Below are 18,536 nucleotides of genomic sequence, written 5' to 3'. Positions count from 1 at the left end.
CCTCTCCCTATATCTCCTCCTATTACTACATATAACCTCTCCCTATATCTCCTCCTATTACTACATATAACCTCTCCCTATATCTCCTCCTATTACTACATATAACCTCTCCCTATATCTCCTCCTATTACTCCATATAACATCTCCCTATATCTCCTCCTATTACTCCATATAACCTCTCCCTATATCTCCTCCTATTACTACATATAACACTCCCCTATATCTCCTCCTATTACTCCAAATAACATCTCCCTATATCTCCTCCTATTATCCATATAACTCTCCCTATATCTCCTCCTATTACTCCATATAACCTCTCCCTATATCTCCTCCTATTACTCACATATAACATCTCCCATATCTCCTCCTATTACTACATATAACCTCTCCCTATATCTCCTCCTATTACTACATATAACATCTCCCTATATCTCCTCCTATTACCCCATATAACATCTCCCTATATCTCCTCCTATTACTATATATAACATCTTCCTATATCTCCTCCTATTACTACATATAACCTCTCCCTATATCTCCTCCTATTACTCCATATATCCTCTCCCTATATCTCCTCCTATTACTCCATATATCCTCTCCCTATATCTCCTCCTATTACTCCATATATCCTCTCCTATATCTCCTCCTATTACTACATATAACATCTCCCTATATCTCCTCCTATTACTACATATAACCTCTCCCTATATCTCCTCCTATTACTCCATATAACATCTCCCTATATCTCCTCCTATTACTCCATATAACATCTTCCTATATCTCCTCCTATTACTCCATATATCCTCTCCTATATCTCCCCCTATTACTCCATATACAAGGATTGTTTCCTTCAAAAGTGTTTTATGACATTTAATGATGCAATTGAAATGAAATGAAATGAAAGAATTATACTTTCTTTCCACAATTCACATTTATTTCAATTCACTAGATTGATTGATGTCATAAAACACTTGTGATGGAAAAGCCCTTTAATTAAAGGGAAAGTGTCATTAGGTCTGTTTCTTTTTACATTAGGGAATTTGTTTGATGTCCTATCAAAACTGATCTACCGGGTGACGCCATCCTCTTAATATCTTCTGAAACTCTTATCAGGGACCTGAGAAAGTTGTCCCAAATTGGAACACTTCCTGTTTCTTAGGCGACAGGGCTGCAGAGAAGGGTGTCACGTGACCCCTGACGGCTCTGCTGAATGGCTGAGTGCTGACAAATGGGTGGAGCATATCTGGGTAGGTGTTTTCTAGCCTTCTGACGGAGATGGCTTAGTGGGTGCAGTTGTGCCCTCTAATGCAGGGTGATTAGGGCATCCATATGCTACAAAGGGCTCTCCCATCAGGTGTGGTTCCCTTTAAATACATAGAATGACCCATTTCTTCCCTTGCACCCCATCATGTACAGGCCTAATGTGCCCGGCCCTAAAATTTCTTTGGGTTGTCAGTGCCTATGTAATATATCCCGGTTATAACATACACTCTCGCCGGTATCTGTTGCTTGGAAACCACTGCCTCATAATGTGTAACTAGGAGAGATGCTGCAGCCGCTTGCTATGCATCCGGTTTATATAGGTCTAGCCCGTGCAATGCATTCTGGGACTGGTGGTCTTCATCTTGAGCTCTGCATTTCGTCTTCTTTCTCTGTATACTCCCATGGTTGCTTCATGCATGGCTGACTTCTTGCTCGGATGTTTATTTATGAATGAGAAATGCATTTTGGGTAGCGATGGGATATGCTGGTGGCTCACTGTGCGCCTCCCAGTGCTGGAGATTTTATTTACTTCGCTGGAATTGACATCTAATCACTTTGTATTGTCATTTTTGGGAGGATTTGTTGGGATTGCTCAGATTGATCATTTGTCATGTGGCGTTCACAACATAGTGACACGTATATTGTCTGTTATATATATATATATATATATATATATATATATATATACTGATGTAGCAGTGCCGAATGTGTCATTTAAAGTGATACGTTATTAATAACATCATTAAGATGTTTGGATAAACCCCCAAACTCTAGTTCCGTACTGGGCACTATTTCCACCTGAGCTGGACGGCCGGAGGCACATACAGAGGTGGGTCTTTGAATCAGTTATGTACAGCACCCTACACATTTGAGTGTCCGCCGACCTGTTAATGCATTATTGGCAGTGGTGCCCATGTTGGGCTGTCACTTAGATGGGATTTCCTGCAATGCTATACTAAGAATAGGGCTTCCGTGTGTCATCGGTAAAGTCTCGACCCCCGGGACTCCCACCGATCAGCAGAATATAGGCGTCACAATGTTGCCGTTTTAATTTATTTTAGGGACAGATCAGCTGTGCCTGGTACGGCAGCTCTAGTTTTTCGCTCCTGCTGATCGGTGGGGGTCCCGTGTTGAATCACACTTTGTTGGTCATCCATATGTTTTCCTGGACAATCTCTTTAACTCTTGGAGCTGCATCTTTCCTGCATCGTAAGGTAGTAGGTATATCGGCAGTCCTATGTAAAACTGCAGATATTATCATGTGACCTTATAGCACATTGGGCCTCATTTATCAAAACTGTTTAACAAAAAAAAATGTCCCTGTTTCCCATAGCAACCAATTAAGATCTTTAATATTTCCTGAGCAAGTTAATAAATTAAAATTGAGCTCTGATTGGTTGCTGGGGAGATAGGTGTTGGCCGAACATGGCCATCTAAAGTACATGGCCATTCATCTGACCAATATGAAGTGACAGGATGGAAAAGTTAGTTGTTTTTGGTCATCAGCCAGATCTCATTCAGATCTTTCCATTAAGATGTCACAGATAGTCTGATGTCCACATGTAATTAGATAAATGTCGGCCAAACCCACCGATTTCGGCTGGACCTGCCGCCAATCTTACGTATATGGCGGTGTCCCGACTCCCGTGGGGGAAGATGTCGATGGAGAGAAGGATCGGGCAGTTGGAATTTAACAGGCTCGATTCTTTTGTTTGCAAGGAGATAGGTTACTGCCAGAGGTGCCAGGCAGCGACTTATGTGGGTCGAGCTTGCATGTGTATGAGGGGTCGGGAGGAATAGCATATCTAAAGTTTGTGGCCAGCTTTAGGCCTGAAGCCTCACCAGACACTTGTCCAGAGTGGACAACTGCTGTAAGGTGCCCAAATTACACTGCCACATAGGGAATGTAGGATCCAGTACAGCTGCCATCCTATAGATTCTGGTACCAATTGTGGGATCCGGGTAACTGCATCACCACCATCTTGCATTACACATATTGCTGCAGAAGACTGGTATATTAAAGGGGCACCACATCCCTTTGTCTGGCAAGTTTGTCATCCCATCCTTCGTCTATACAACAAGAAGCTGTTATATGTTCCCCTGAAGCTATTTTGTTACTAGTACTAGAATTCTTGGTGATTCTCATCCCCCAAGGGAGTCTGGGTTTTCCTTTCATCCTCATTGAATAACAGTTGGGGAAAGAGGATGCCGACAAATTACTGGAAGACATAGACGAAAAATTTCAAAGAACACAAATATTGAACATCTTTTCTCTTGTAAACTTGTAGGGGACATCATGATGTCCTGATCATTAGTGATACATTGCTGCTGGTGGTTAGGTTTATTGTTCCTATTCCGATAGAGCAGGGGTTTACAACCTGTGGCCCACAAAACTATTTTGTGCGGACCCCAGCTGCACAGCATGGCTGGCATTGTTAAGGAGGGGACTATGTGACTGAAACTACTGGGGAGCACTCGGTGACTGGCACTATTATGGGGGGCATAAACTGTTACCAAATTATTCATAGCACAGGCCTGACGGGAGTGGTGCATGACTGGTACTTTTTCTTTGGTTCCCTTTGAATCACTCTGTGATACACTGCCCCCTGAGGGCCCGGCACTAGGCCTAATGCAGTTTTTCACTTTTAACTAGAGTCATCCTTTAAAGGGGTATTCCAATGTGAGATAATTATGGCATATTCCAAGTTCTGCACTCCAGAGGGAATAAGATTAGCTGGAGACATGGTCATGCATGAATGCTGTTCCCTCCATTTTAGTTTATGGGAGTTGCAATGGAAGAGAAGCGGGATATGGAGGAAAAAGATGCAGTACAGCGAGGGAAGAGAAGCAGGACAAGGAGGGAAGAGAAGTGGGACAATAAAAGAAGACAAGCAAGACCGTGAGGGAAGAGAAGCAAGACCAGGAGGAACATGTAGGGAAGAGAAGCGGAATTGGGATTGAAGAGAAGTGGGACAGGGATTTAGGAGGAGCAGAATAGGAAGAGAAGCGGGACGGGGATTGAAGAGAAGCGGGATGGGGAAGGAAGATTAGCAGAACAAGGGGGGAAGAGAAGTGGGACAATGAAAGAAGACAAGCAAGACCGTGAGGTAAGAGAAGCAAGACCAGGAGGAACATGTAGGGAAGAGAAGCGGAACATGTAGGGATTAGAAGCGGACCATGTAGGGAAGATAATCGGAACAGGGAGCGAAGAGAAGCATAACAGAGATTGAAGAGAAGCGGGACAGGGATTGAGGAGGAGCAGAACAGGAAGGGAAGCGGGACAGGGATTGAAGAGAAGCGGGACAGGGATTGAAGAGAAGTGGGACGGGGAGGAAGAGAAGCGGGACGGGGAAAGACAAAAAGAAGAACATGCAGGAAAGAAAAGAAGGACAGGGAAAGAGGACAAGCAGGACTGGGAAAGAAGAGAAGCAGAACAGGGAGGGAAGAGAAGCAGAACAGGGAGCAAAGAGAAGCAGAACAGGGAGCAAAGAGAAGCAGAACAGGGAGCAAAGAGAAGCAGGACAGGGAGCAAAGAGAAGCAGGACAGGGAGCGAAGAGAAGCAGGACAGGGAGCGAAGAGAAGCAGGACAGGGGGAGAAGAAAAGAGAAGCAGGACAGGGAGCGAAGAGAAGCAGGACAGGGAGGGAAGAAAAACGGGACAGGGAGGGAAGAGAAGCGGGACAGGGAGGGAAGAGAAGCGGGACATCGGAGGGACGATGTAAAGGATCTGCCAGGCACAGCTTCGGGGTTAACGCCCATAGATAATCAGTCTGGACCTGCTTCTATGTCTGTGAGACTGACTCCATCTTCCACCACTCAGGGTGGCAGGCTTAGGAGTGGGAGAGCATATCACAGCCTGGCCAGACGGAGCTAGCTCCCGCCCTCTGTCTATTTATACCTGCCTTTCCTGTTCCTCCTTTGCTTGTGATTCTTCTCGTTTGGTTTCCTGGCCCAGCTGCAGCTTCTTGTACCATTGTCCTTGCTTCATATTGACCCCGGCTTGTTTACTACTCTTCTGCTCTGCGTTTGGCACCTCGTGCTCCCCTGGTTTCACCCAGCTTGTTCACTTCTCTTGTTGCTCACGGTGTTGCCGTGGGCAACTGCCCCTTTCTCCCCCTAGCTCTGTGTACCCTTGTCTGTTTGTCTGTCGTGCACTTATTGAGCGTAGGGACCGTCGCCCAGTTGTACCCCGTCACCTAGGGCGGGTCGTTGCAAGTAGGCAGGGACTGAGTGGTGGGTAGATTAGGGCTCACTTGTCTGTCTCCCCACCCCCGTCATTACAGAAGAGAAGCGGTGCAGGGAGGGAAGAGAAGCGGGACAGGGAGGGAAGAGAAGCGGGACAGGGAAGAAAGAGAAATGGGACAGTGAGGGAAGAGAAGCGGGACAGGGAAGGAAGACAAGCAGGACCGGTAGGGAAGAGAAGTGAAACAGGGAGGGAAGAGAAGCAGAACAGGGATGGAAGAGAAGCAGAACAGGGAGGGAAGAGAAGCAGAACAGGGAGGGAAGAGAAGCAGAACAGGTGGGAAGAGAAGCAGAACGGGTGGGAAGAATAACAGAACAGGGAGGATAAGCTGGACTGGGAGGGAAGAGAAGTAGAACAGAGAGGGAAGAGAAGTAGAACAGAGAGGGAAGAGAAGTAGAACAGAGAGGGAAGAGAAGTAGAACAGAGAGGGAAGAGAAGTAGAACAGAGAGGGAAGAGAAATGGGAAATGGAGGGAAAAGATGCAGGGCAGGAAGGGAAGAGAAATGGGGCAGGGAGGAAAGAAAAGCGAGACACGGAAGGAAAATATGCTGGACAGGGAGGGACTTTGTTTTGAAGATGAGGACTGGTTTAACTTTTTTCGTTCTCGAACCATACATTTGGCAAGGTTGTACCCTAAATAGGGGCACAATCTAACCAACTGCTAGGGATATAACAGAATACGGTAGCATGAAGCCGCATATATTTGAACCCTTGGGTAGAGGCCCTGAATATACACGATATGATGCAGCTACAAACAGGAGCATAAAATGAAGCATACAGCCATGCAATCCCCATAAACAAACATCATTAGTAGTATGGGTTGCACTGAAGAGCAATAATTTTAAACATGACACTGTCATAGGGTGCTACCTTTGCCCCAAGTCAGTTCATAAAATGTATGATCTCCTAGATCTGCCCCAGTCATCTGCTATTATTGTGAAGTTGAGGAATCTAGGAGTAAGAACAGCTCAGCCCCGAAGCTGCAGACCATACTAACTCTCAGAGCGGGGCTGTGGCGCATAGAAGTTGCCTATCCTCTTTTGTATCGCTCACTACAGAGATCCACACGGCCTCTGGAAGGGACATCAGCGCAAGAACTGTGCGTTACGAAATGGGTTTCCATTGTCGATGCACACAAGCCTAAGATCACCCTGTACAATGTCAAGTGTCGGCTGGAGTGGTGTAAAGCAACCGCCACTGGACTCTGGAGCAATGAATCATGGCTCACTATCTGCCAGTCTGATCGATTAATCTGGGTTTGTCAAATACTAGGAGAACGCTACCTACCGGAATGGATAGGACCTACTGTAAGATTTGGTGGAGGAGGGATAATGTTTTGGTGCTGATTTTCAGAGTTTGACCTCTTATCTACAGTGAAGCATACAAAGACATTTTACACAATTGTAGCTTCCAACTTTGTGGTAACAGTTTTGGGTTCGGCCCTTTCCTGTTCCAGCATGACTGTGCCCAAGTGAACACAGCAAGCTCCATAAAGACATGGGGTGAGGAATTTGGTGTGGAGGAACTCGAATGGCTGAGCAGAGCCCTTATCTCAACCTCCATCCAATACCCTTGGGATGCATTGTAATGCAGATTACGAGCCAGACCTTCTCATTCAACATCCGTGTCTGCCCTCACAAATGCTCTTCTGGATGAATGGCCAAAAATTCCCACAGACACTCCAAAATCTTGTAGAAAGTCTTCCCAGAAAAGTGGAGGCTGTTTTAGCTGCAACAGGGGGGGGGGGGGGGGGGGGGGACCATCTCTATATTAATGCCTATGGATTAAGAATGGGATGTCATAAAAGCTCAAGTAGGTGTAATGGGTAGGTGTAATGTGTAGGTGTCCCAATACTTTTTCCATATAGTGTAGCTGCATGATCCATTCCAAAATTCTTGTAGAAAGCCTTCCCAGAAGAGTTGAGGTTATTATAGCCACAAAGGGTGGACCAACTCCATATTAACAAATCATAGTTTTGGAATGGGATGTCCAACAAGCTCATATTGGTGTGCTGGTCAAGTGTCCACATACTTTTGGCCAGATAATGTAGCCTCCCTCCCCTACTCTCATAGTTTGCCTCTTACTAAGCAGGAGCGTTGATTGGGAAATCATATGTCAATCAACAGTACTGACCGGCTCTTCAGTAATGCGCTCGCCTAGCCAGTAAGAAGGCTGAACTATGTCATTGTGCAAGCTACCCACAACAGGTGTTCTTGGTGTGCCGGAGAGCACCCTTATGCTTACCCTAAGCATAAGGGTGCTCTCGGGCACACCAGGAACACCCTGTGCGCACACCTATGAATGATGTACACTAATCAAGCCTCTTCAGTATGACACATGGCCAGCCCTTACCCGACTGCTTAAATTACTGTCATGGAGAGAAGAAGGGCAGGGCGATACTCTACTTGTCGCTCCTTCCTCTCTTTGGTATTATCTGCTGTGCCTCCATTCCACTAGACTTCTCCTCTTCCCTTATATGCCCTGTCCTTTTTGTCCTTTTACCTCCATCTGCCAGGTTCTGTGGCTACCCTCTGGACAATCTCTTTAAATACTCACCACTGAGCCCATCTATAGCCACAATATTAACTTTTTTATTTACTGAACAAACCAGAAGATAAGCTCCAAGTACTGTTCGTAGGTTGGCACTGGGATATGCATTAATCTGTTGCAGTGCTGGATTCATGGGTTTAAAAATGGCCAGGGCAACATTTGCTGGATCCTTCCCATCTCCTTTAAAAACAGGGGTAACCAAAGTTACATAGTTAGTACGGTTGAAAAAAGACACATGTCCATCAAGTTCAACCAATTTGGCGCACAGTCTAATAAAGAGGTTATCAAAGTGGGTTCCATGGGGGCAGCTCCTTCTTCAGCATTTCTTATCTTAATGTACCCCACTATGTTCCAGCACCACCACTCCCTGCCTATCCTCCTCTACTGCTTCCCCTTTTACATGTGTAACCCGCAGTCACCACAAAGTGGAGACCAATAACTGGTCATCTGTAACTACAGTAATTGGAGAGGCTGTTTCCAGGGAACGAGATTCAGCAGGGACAGGTAGTGGGTGTGTGAAGTATTTTCAGTCAGTGCATGTGTGTGGAGAACTGTTCCAGAGGTGGCATGTGTGAGCTGTTTGCAGAGAAGATGTGTGCAGTGCAGAGGAACAGGCCAGTGAGTACCCTGAGTGGAACGGCTGAAGAGACATAGTTACATAGTTGATAAGGTTACAAAAAGACACAGGACCATAAAGTCCAACCTATAATCCTAACGTGTTACTCCAGAGGAAGGCAAAAGCCCCATGAGGTTGGTGCCAATTGCCTCATTAGGGGAAAAAATCCTCCCTGACTCCAAATCTGGCAATCAGAATAAATCCTTGGATCAACGTCCCATCTCCAGAATTTAGTACTCATAACCTGTAATATTATATTTTTCAAGAAAAACATCAAGGCCCTTCTTGAACTTTTTAAAATAATCAACCAATACAACATCCTGTGGCAGAGAGTCCCATAGTCTCACAGCTCTTACAGTAAAGAATCCCCATCTGTGATTGTGGTAAAAACTTTTCTCTAGACGTAGAGGATTGTCCTTGTTACAGTGAGATCTCCAGTGAAACAGCGGCTGCATTGCAGAATAGCCATCCATCCAGAAAGGAGCAGCTGGTGTCCAGAGAGTATAATGCAAAGGGAAGTGAAGGGAGCAGCCATCCAGACTAAATTGTGCGGCCTGAGTTGTCCCATTGGAGACAGTTCTGATACAAAGAGGGACTTCCCAAAGCATTGCAGAATCCTGGTTGTCACTGTTGCTGGTAGTAACATACTAACTAGATATACACTATAAGAGACAAAAGTATTGGGGCACCTACAGGAATTTTTATGACATCCCATTCTAAATCCATAGGCATTAATATGGGAAGACTTTCTATAAGATTTTGGAGGGTGTCTGTTGGAAGTTTTGCCCATTTTTCCAGAGGAGCATTTGTGAGATCAGACACTGATGTTGGACAAGAAGGCCTGGATCACAATCTCCGTTCTAGTTTAGTATTTTAGTATTTTTGTCCTCTAATTGTGCCCACAGTATTATGCCACCTGTAGTACCCCTACACAGTATAATGTCCGCTTAGTGGCCCCCACACAGTATAGTACCCCCTTTAGATTTTGCCATATAGCCTCCCTGTAAACAGTGCCATAATCCCCCACCTCCTTTTTGTAGATCGTGCCATACAGCCCCCCCACCTCCCCCTTGTAGACAGTGCCATACAGCCCCCCACCTCCCCCTTGTAGACAGTGCCATACAGCCCCCCACCTCCCCCTTGTAGATCGTGCCATAGAGTCCCCCCACCTCCCCCTTGTAGACAGTGCCCCCAAACAAAAACAAAAATCGTACTCACCTAGGCCCCGTTCCCATGACGAACTGAGCTGCTCCATGATGGGACCCTGTAGCCTAGTACAGAGTTTCCCAACCTTTTCAGACTCGAGGCAGCACTGGAAAAATACAATTTCCTCAGGGCCTCCCTACCAAAAATAGTTTCGAAAAAGACAGAAAACGGCTAAGAACAAGCACTACACTCGTAGGGTATGTTCACACACGTTTTTTGTAAGGCAAAAAAAATCTGCCTCAAAATTCCTTCAGCAACTGACAGCGTTGTGTGACCTTTTTTTTGTGTTTTTTTCTTAAGCTGTTGAAGCGAATGCAAAAGACTCAGGAAAAAAAGCGCCACACAGCCCCCTTGTAGGTAGCGCCACACAGCCCCCTTGTAGATATCGCCCCCCAGCCCCCTTGTAGATAGCGCCACACAGCCCCCTGTAAAGAGCGCCACACAACCCCCTGTAGGGAGTGCCACACAGCCCCCTGTAGGGAGTGCCACACAGCCCCCTTTAGGCAGCGCCACACAGCCCCCTTTAGGCAGCGCCACACAGCCCCCTGTAGGGAGCGCCACACAGCCCCCTGTAGGGAGTGCCACACAGCCCCCTGTAGGGAGTGCCACACAGCCCCCTGTAGGGAGTGCCACACAGCCCCCTTGTAGGTAGAGCCACACAGCCCCCTTGTAGATAGCGCCACACCTGCCCCCTGTAAAGAGCGCCACACAACCCCCTGTAGGGAGTGCCACACAGCCCCCTGTAGGGAGTGCCACACAGCCCCCTGTAGGGAGCGCCACACAACCCCCTGTAGGGAGCGCCACACAGCCCCCTGTAGGGAGTGCCACACAGCCCCCTTGTAGATAGTGCCACACCTGCCCCCTGTAAAGAGCGCCACACAACCCCCTGTAGGGAGTGCCACACAGCCCCCTGTAGGGAGTGCCACACAGCCCCCTGTAGGGAGTGCCACACAGCCCCTTGGTGGAAAGTGCCGCACAGCCACCTGCTATGGAGTGCCGCACAGCCCCCTGGTAGGGAGTGCCGCAAAGACCCCTGGTAGGGAGTGCAACACAGCCCACAGCCCCCTGGTAGGAAATGCCCCACAGCCCCCTGGTAGGAAGTGCCCCATAGCGCCCTGGTTGGTAGTGCCCCACAGCCACCTGGTTGGTAGGTCCACACAGTGCACAGCCTCCTAGTTGGTAGTGCCACACAGCCCCCTGGTAGGTAGTGCCACACTGCCCACAGCCCCCTTGTTGGTAGTGCCGCACAGCCCCCTGGTTGGTAGTGCCGCACAGCCCCCTGTTGGTAGTGCCACACAGCCCACAGCCCCCTGGTTGGTAGTGCCACACAGTCCACAGCCCCCTTGTAGGTAGTGCCACACTGCCCACAGCCCCCTGGTTGGTAGTGCCACACAGCCCCCTGGTTGGTAGTGCCACACAGCCCACAGGTTAGTAGTGCCACACAGCCCACAGCCCCCTGGTTGGTAGTGCCACACAGCCCCCTGGATGGTAGTGCTACCCAGCCCACAGCCCCCTGATAGGTAGTGCCACAGAGACCACAGCCCCCTGGTTGGTAGTGCCACACAGCCCACAGCCCCCTGGTTGGTAGTGCCACACAGTCCACAGCCCCCTGGTAGGTAGTGCCACACTGCCCACAGCCCCCTGGTTGGTAGTGCCACACAGCCCCCTGGTTGGTAGTGCCACACAGCCCACAGGTTGGTAGTGCCACACAGCCCACAGCCCCCTGGTTGGTAGTGCCGCACAGCCCCCTGGTTGGTAGTGCTACACAGCCCACAGCCCCCTGATAGGTAGTGCCACAGAGCCCACAGCCCCCTGGTTGGTAGTGCCACACAGCCCACAGCCCCCTGGTTGGTAGTGCCACACTGCCCACAGCCCGCTTGTAGTGCAAGGACTACGAAATGACCCTGATAGCTGGCGGGCAATAGATATTCAAAAAAGGACAACTGTGCATGAGCACACAAAATACCCAGCTTTCCCGGCTATCAAATAAATGTGTGGAAATAAACTAAGATATAACTTTTATTTAGTCTGACAGCCTCCACACTGCATGAGGGGCACCAGCGGGTGTGTGTATCCCCGCGCCGTTGCAACTACCAGCGGGGATACACACACTAACTGCAGTTGCCTTTCCGCCCGGGCGCTTCTTAAGTTAGTGGCCGTCGCTACCGCTGTAGCAGCCATAGCGGCTGCTGGCGGTGACACCGGGCATGAGGGCGGTGGCGCCGCTATCAGCTGCTGCGGCTGCTATAGCGGTAGCGACGGCACTATAGCAGAGGAGGGAGGTATCTCCCTGCTCTGCTATCTACTAGCGCCACTGTAGCTCCCTGAAGGGGCGGAATCCCCATGTAGCCGGGGATTCCGCTCCTGGAGCGCTGCTTGATGTCTCTGTCCATATATGGACAGTGACATCCGTGGAAACTCTTGAAGCGCAATCCCCGTCCACAGTGTTGCTGACGCTTTGATCGTCGATTCCACTCCAGGAGAGGCTCCGGTCGTATGTGTCCATGACGTCATTGGCTTCTCCTGGAGTGGAATTCCCCGTCATAGTGTCAGGTCCGTAAATCAGGGAAGCTCCTTTCTCCCTGTCATTTCACACCGAATAACCACCTCTGTAAATTGAAAGCTGAAGGCATGCCTGGAAAGAAGTGAACGAGTCAGAAATGTTCGCAACACAACTTTCCCTTCATCAGAAAAGAGGAGAACTGAACTTTATTCAGAACAAAGAAACAGACACACAGAGAAGACACATGCCCCTCCCTATAAGTTTTCCTATACATTCTTCTGCACACTCCTCTTTGCATTCCAGGGGGCGGTGTCTTCCATAGGTGTGTCCGACATGAACAAAGAACTTGTTATATATATCAGTATATTACACAAAGAACTGAAATGTATATACATATGTGTGAGGATAATATTTTTCAGACAATATACATAGTAATGATCCCTGACAGTCCCCCCTAAAAATATTATTCTATCCCTGAGTCTTGCCTAGCAACCTACCACTGACCACTCGAACCAGGCGGGTAGGGGTTTTGGATTTCTTCACCAGCTTGAGACGAGCTACTCCTGATGAGTAACCCCCCTTTGTACCTGGACTTCCAAGGTGTCGGAGTGGTCCTAACTTTCCCTATTCTCCTCTGGATACAGGATGGTTGTCTTGATATAATCTACAAACCACTGCTGGTTGTAATATATATATATATATATTAATCCGGTCTACATTTTTATTAACAGTAATAATTGTCGCACTGTCACTTACTGTCCTAATGGGACTTTACCCCTGCAGATATGACAGGTCATGGGCAGCACAGTGACCTTCACCTCACACCTTCACATAAAACTCCTCAGATTGTAATTTGCAGCACCGCGGCATATTTACACACATTATAATTATAAACCTCAGACATTATAAACAATAGGGCCTCAGCTAATAACATAATGCTATCACCAATCTCATGCTATCACCCTCAGGTCTCGGGTCCCATCAGTTCATTGCCAGTCCTGTACACCATCATCTTCTTCTTCTCCTGTCTTCTGCTCTTCACTGACTGTCACCCTCAGGGTAACCCACACAATTGTGGAGTCAGACTACGTTGGTGTCCAGTGGGGGAGTTATTATTACCCCCTCCTGGTCACTTATCAAAACACTTGATCCTGCTGTCGGATTCACTCAGGTCTTTGGTCTTTACTTTGCTGATGTCCTCAGGACTTGGTTTGGTCCTTCTCATCTGTCCGACACCGTCTCCTTTAGTTTACGTCATCAGGCTGTACATAGCACCTCATGTTGTGAGCCTGGGGTGAGATCCCACGTAGGCGGATTAGTGGAGTTGTATTGTGACTATCAAACCCTCCGCATCTGTACTCTTCCTCTGGCAAGTTACTTGTCTGGGCGGCCGCTTAGAATTGTGACACTGCCGTCAGTTCATGATAAACGCGTTGTAGTGGCTCAGGCTGCGCCTGCCGTATCTCAGTGATGGAGTTCATCGTGTTAAAAGTCTTTTAGTTCATATTTACTGGCACTTGCTGGGGACCCCCAACTCTTGTCAATTGTTAAAATAAATACTAATCTGGTGATAACATCATCCGCATACACTATAAACGTTGTTCTAAGTACATACAATAATGTCAGGCCCCTAAATGACATCAAACACCTTTATATAAGGAAAAACTTCTCTGTTACAATGGACAGGGCACCTAGAAGATGTGTGATTACTGGGTACATTTCATTTGCACTTGGTGATACTTTTTCAGCAGGATTTGTACCTTGATCTCAGCTGATTGCCTGGAACATCTCCACCTCACAGAAAGATACACAGATTCCACATGATTATCTGACAAGCGTCTTAAACCTATTTTTCTTACTCTAATCTGGTTTGTTCTACCTGGGAAGGCCTCTCAAGGTCGGTTCTCTTCGTAGGAGGCGGGTATGATAAGGTTGGCACCGGTCTGCCAGGACTGTTCTGTAGGCAAATCAAACAGCTCTAACAGAATTTAGCAGCGACAGCTGTAAAACCTGGGACATACCAATTAGATCTTACCCAAATAATTAATTTGAAGAAAAACATTAACAAATAGCATCTTTACATCAAACGTTCACACTGGTCAGTAACTAAAACTTACAAACTGATTCTTCTTCTTTATATACATATCTATACATACACATATACACTGCACAGAATTCTCTGCTCTAAAATTTCCCTTTCACAACAAAAATAAAAAATAAACAAATAAAAATGTTTTCTAATGGGAATATTCCACTTCTGTACCTTTTATCTGACGCATGACTCTAATAGTCCAATGCTAAGGCTGGTCCAGAACTTTACATAAAACTTAACCTCAGTATTTAATATTCCCACAACACTTCTTAAATACAATTATTAAACAAACTAACCTTGGGACAATGTCTAGAGAACTGCTGACATCTTATCATTGTACAAACACCAGTTCAATACTTGGGATAACATTGTTCCCCTGTCACTTACACACAACGTCTGTAGTGGGGAAAATACAGGCCGGGCTTCAGGCCCCCCTGAGAATAGGTCTACACATACGAGCACATTGTCATACACTTCTACCTCGGGTAGTTGCATGTTCTGCAGTCGCTGGGACTGTTAATCTGGCCGGGCTGCACTTTTCACAGGTACCTTTGCTGTTTTACCTATGTCATGCCGTGCGCACATCACGCCGGCTGCTACAAACCTAGTGGTGGCATTATTGTATCCAGGGACAAGCCAATTTACTGACACCTGGCTGCATATACCCTTGTTGTCAGTTCTGTTTTCTCTTGCTCTCTCAATTGGCTTACCCGATGATCCAACAAAGTTCCTACTACCAATGGGCCCATAATTGTGGGCGATGCCAAAAGCGTACCTAGAGTCAGTGTAAATGTCGGCCGTCTTACCTTCTGCCAGGTTACAAGCCTCAGCGAGCACCTCCAGCTCCGCTCCTTGAGATGAACAAGAAGGTGAGAGTGGTTTCTGGGTAATTTACCTGGTGCCTCGTATCCCGGCTTGTACATACTGTATAATAAAATATCTCTTTATTACAAATTTACATTAAAAACCCATGTCACATATAGATAGAACATCTCAAAGGGGTGGCGTCTTCATCCTCTAAAATAAAACCAAATGTTATACACTTCTCCACACTCATCTGATAATCACGAGCACTTTGAGAATCTCACTTTTATCAGGTTCTGCAAATACTTGCTTAATACAAAAACAAATAAAAAGAAAACATTCCTAAAAACTTTACATCAAATTAACAATGTCCAGACAATTTTTGTTTTGCCTTCTCCCACATCTAAATCCATAAAGACTCATGTGAGTAACGTCACCTCTGCCTCCTGTGTAAATTTGCTGGAGGGGGATGGTCTCTTACACAACCATCTACACAAACCTCAAAATGTAGGTTACTCTCATACACATTTAATCTGGATTACTCATTGGGGTCTCTTACACATTTTTAGATCTTCTGAAACCAAATTAATTAACTCAAAACAAACCAAAATTGTACCTGATCAGTTCCTTCACCATTCCCCCCTTTGTGGACTCTGTGAAAGTAATGTAGCAGAGTCCACAACTACATCTCAACATAACAAAGTCTGGCACTCTATCTGTGCGGCACTAGTTTAACCCCCTGTAATGTGCAACAGCCTGAAACAAAAATGACTTTTTCCTGACGAAAATACATGTGATCTTTACAATGACATAACTCATGTGTGAAATCAAAAACAAAACAATTGTAGTTAGTTATTCAATAAAACAAAAAATATTATCTCTGATCACATTAATTACTGCAAACCAATAAACAGTATATAAATAGGGAACGGTGGGGGCATATACATTTTCAAAACCCCCGTGTCTCACAGTATCTAAAGTTTAATACATCTGAATTAACATCAAAACACATGAAATCTGATCACATAAGAACACATAAATATCGGAACGTTTATAAACAACAGCGCTTGCGCAAAAGAGAAGAAATTTATTTAGGTTTGTACACATTACATATATATATCAGCAGTGCATATTGAAATCCCTTTGTCCCATCAGCCCTGCAGACTGCACCCAGTCAGCCCCCCTCCCTGCTCCTCCCAAACACAGCACACTACAGGGGAGAGGGAGGGGGGTCACACACTCATTTCTCACAACTTCTCACAGCTTCTCACAATCTTAACACTTTCAATGCCGGCAAAACAACATACGTATCTGCAATCATTCATCACACCATTGTATAGGAATTATCTACGTATCAAACACATCTTTAACCGTACAATTTGTCGGCCACCATCTCTATATTATGATGACGTGTTGTTTCATCAGTGAACTAGACTGGAACTTCTGTAAATAGAAAAAAAACACTACAAATGACAAAATTAACAAGGTGATTATTTCATACTGATTTGGTTGGGCCGGGCGTGGCCACATCAGGGGTGGGTGGTGGGGGGGCAGCCTCTCCCATTGGAAACACATTGCGCAGCTGTGAAGGGGGGGGGGGTTCCCCACCCACAATGAGGACACACTCAACATGAGGTACGGACACCATTACCGGGCGTCGGCCGGTCCTGTGTTTTCTAATACATATAACATACAATACCTTTCTTATTCCTAACTTCCATTCACTTCACCAAATCATGAATAGGATCGGGTGATCCTGATGATTTGAATATGGACCGTAAACCATCCATTCTAACAGTCTATATTATACACGTAACTTATATAACAATTTTCGGTCTACAACTCTCTTGTCTGGCCACTATATTACTTACAATTTAATACACGACTTAACAGTTTTTTTTTGTTTTTTTCAGTTTATACACCCCGCATGCCTTATCACACGACTTATCAGTGTTTTTGTCTCACGTCTTATCACACGTCTTATCAGTGCATCATTGCACCCCGCGTGCCCGCGTCTCACGTCTTATCACACATGTACTTATGCCCGCGTGCCTATCCACGACTTATCACACATATATATTGTGCCCGCGTATTTTCTATCTAGTCCCTAATTACCCAGAGGATGGTTAGTCGGGCGCGACTAAGGTCTCACAGGTTTTTTTACCTCACAGCGGAAAATATCACCTCTGTCGCCTGAGATAGTCCAGGAAATCAACAAAAGGGTTCTACAGATCGCCACAAGACTGTCCACTAACACAGATAAGACGAAGATTTATAAAATCAATTCGCTTACCGTGTTATTGCGGAGGTGATCAAATTCCTTCAGTGGGCAACTTTGAGTTATCTGTTTCACCCTGTGATTGTCGATTGTCCGGATTTTGATATTTCCTCGAGTGAGGTCCCATCTGGGGTGCCAAAATGTCAGGTCCGTAAATCAGGGAAGCTCCTTTCTCCCTGTCATTTCACACCGAATAACCACCTCTGTAAATTGAAAGCTGAAGGCATGCCTGGAAAGAAGTGAACGAGTCAGAAATGTTCGCAACACAACTTTCCCTTCATCAGAAAAGAGGAGAACTGAACTTTATTCAGAACAAAGAAACAGACACACAGAGAAGACACATGCCCCTCCCTATAAGTTTTCCTATACATTCTTCTGCACACTCCTCTTTGCATTCCAGGGGGCGGTGTCTTCCATAGGTGTGTCCGACATGAACAAAGAACTTGTTATATATATCAGTATATTACACAAAGAACTGAAATGTATATACATATGTGTGAGGATAATATTTTTCAGACAATATACATAGTAATGATCCCTGACAATAGCATCTGCAACGCTGTGACCGGGGATTCCGCTTCAGGAGTTTCCCCTGATGTCACTGTCCATATATGGATAGAGACATCTAGCAGCGCTCCAGGAGCGGAATCCCCGGCCACATGGGGATTCCGCTCCTTCAGGGAGCTACAGTGGCGCTAGTAGATAGCAGAGGAGGGAGATACCTCCCTCCTCTGCTATAGTGCCGTCACTACCGCTATAGCAGCCGCAGCAGCTGATAGCGGCGCCACCGCCCTCATGCCCGGTGTCACCGCCAGCAGCCGCTATGGCTGCTACAGCGGTAGCGACGGCCACTAACTTAAGAAGCGCCCGGACGGAAAGGCAACTGCAGTTAGTGTGTGTATCCCCGCTGGTAGTTGCAACGGCGCGGGGATACACACACCCGCTGGTGCCCCTCTTGCAGTGTGGAGGCTGTCGACCTGT

Source organism: Rhinoderma darwinii, chromosome 3, assembly GCF_050947455.1.
Source record: "Rhinoderma darwinii isolate aRhiDar2 chromosome 3, aRhiDar2.hap1, whole genome shotgun sequence".
Taxonomy (NCBI): domain Eukaryota; kingdom Metazoa; phylum Chordata; class Amphibia; order Anura; family Rhinodermatidae; genus Rhinoderma; species Rhinoderma darwinii.
The sequence above is the reverse complement of the archived record's forward strand: the minus strand, read 5'-3'. Positions refer to the sequence as shown.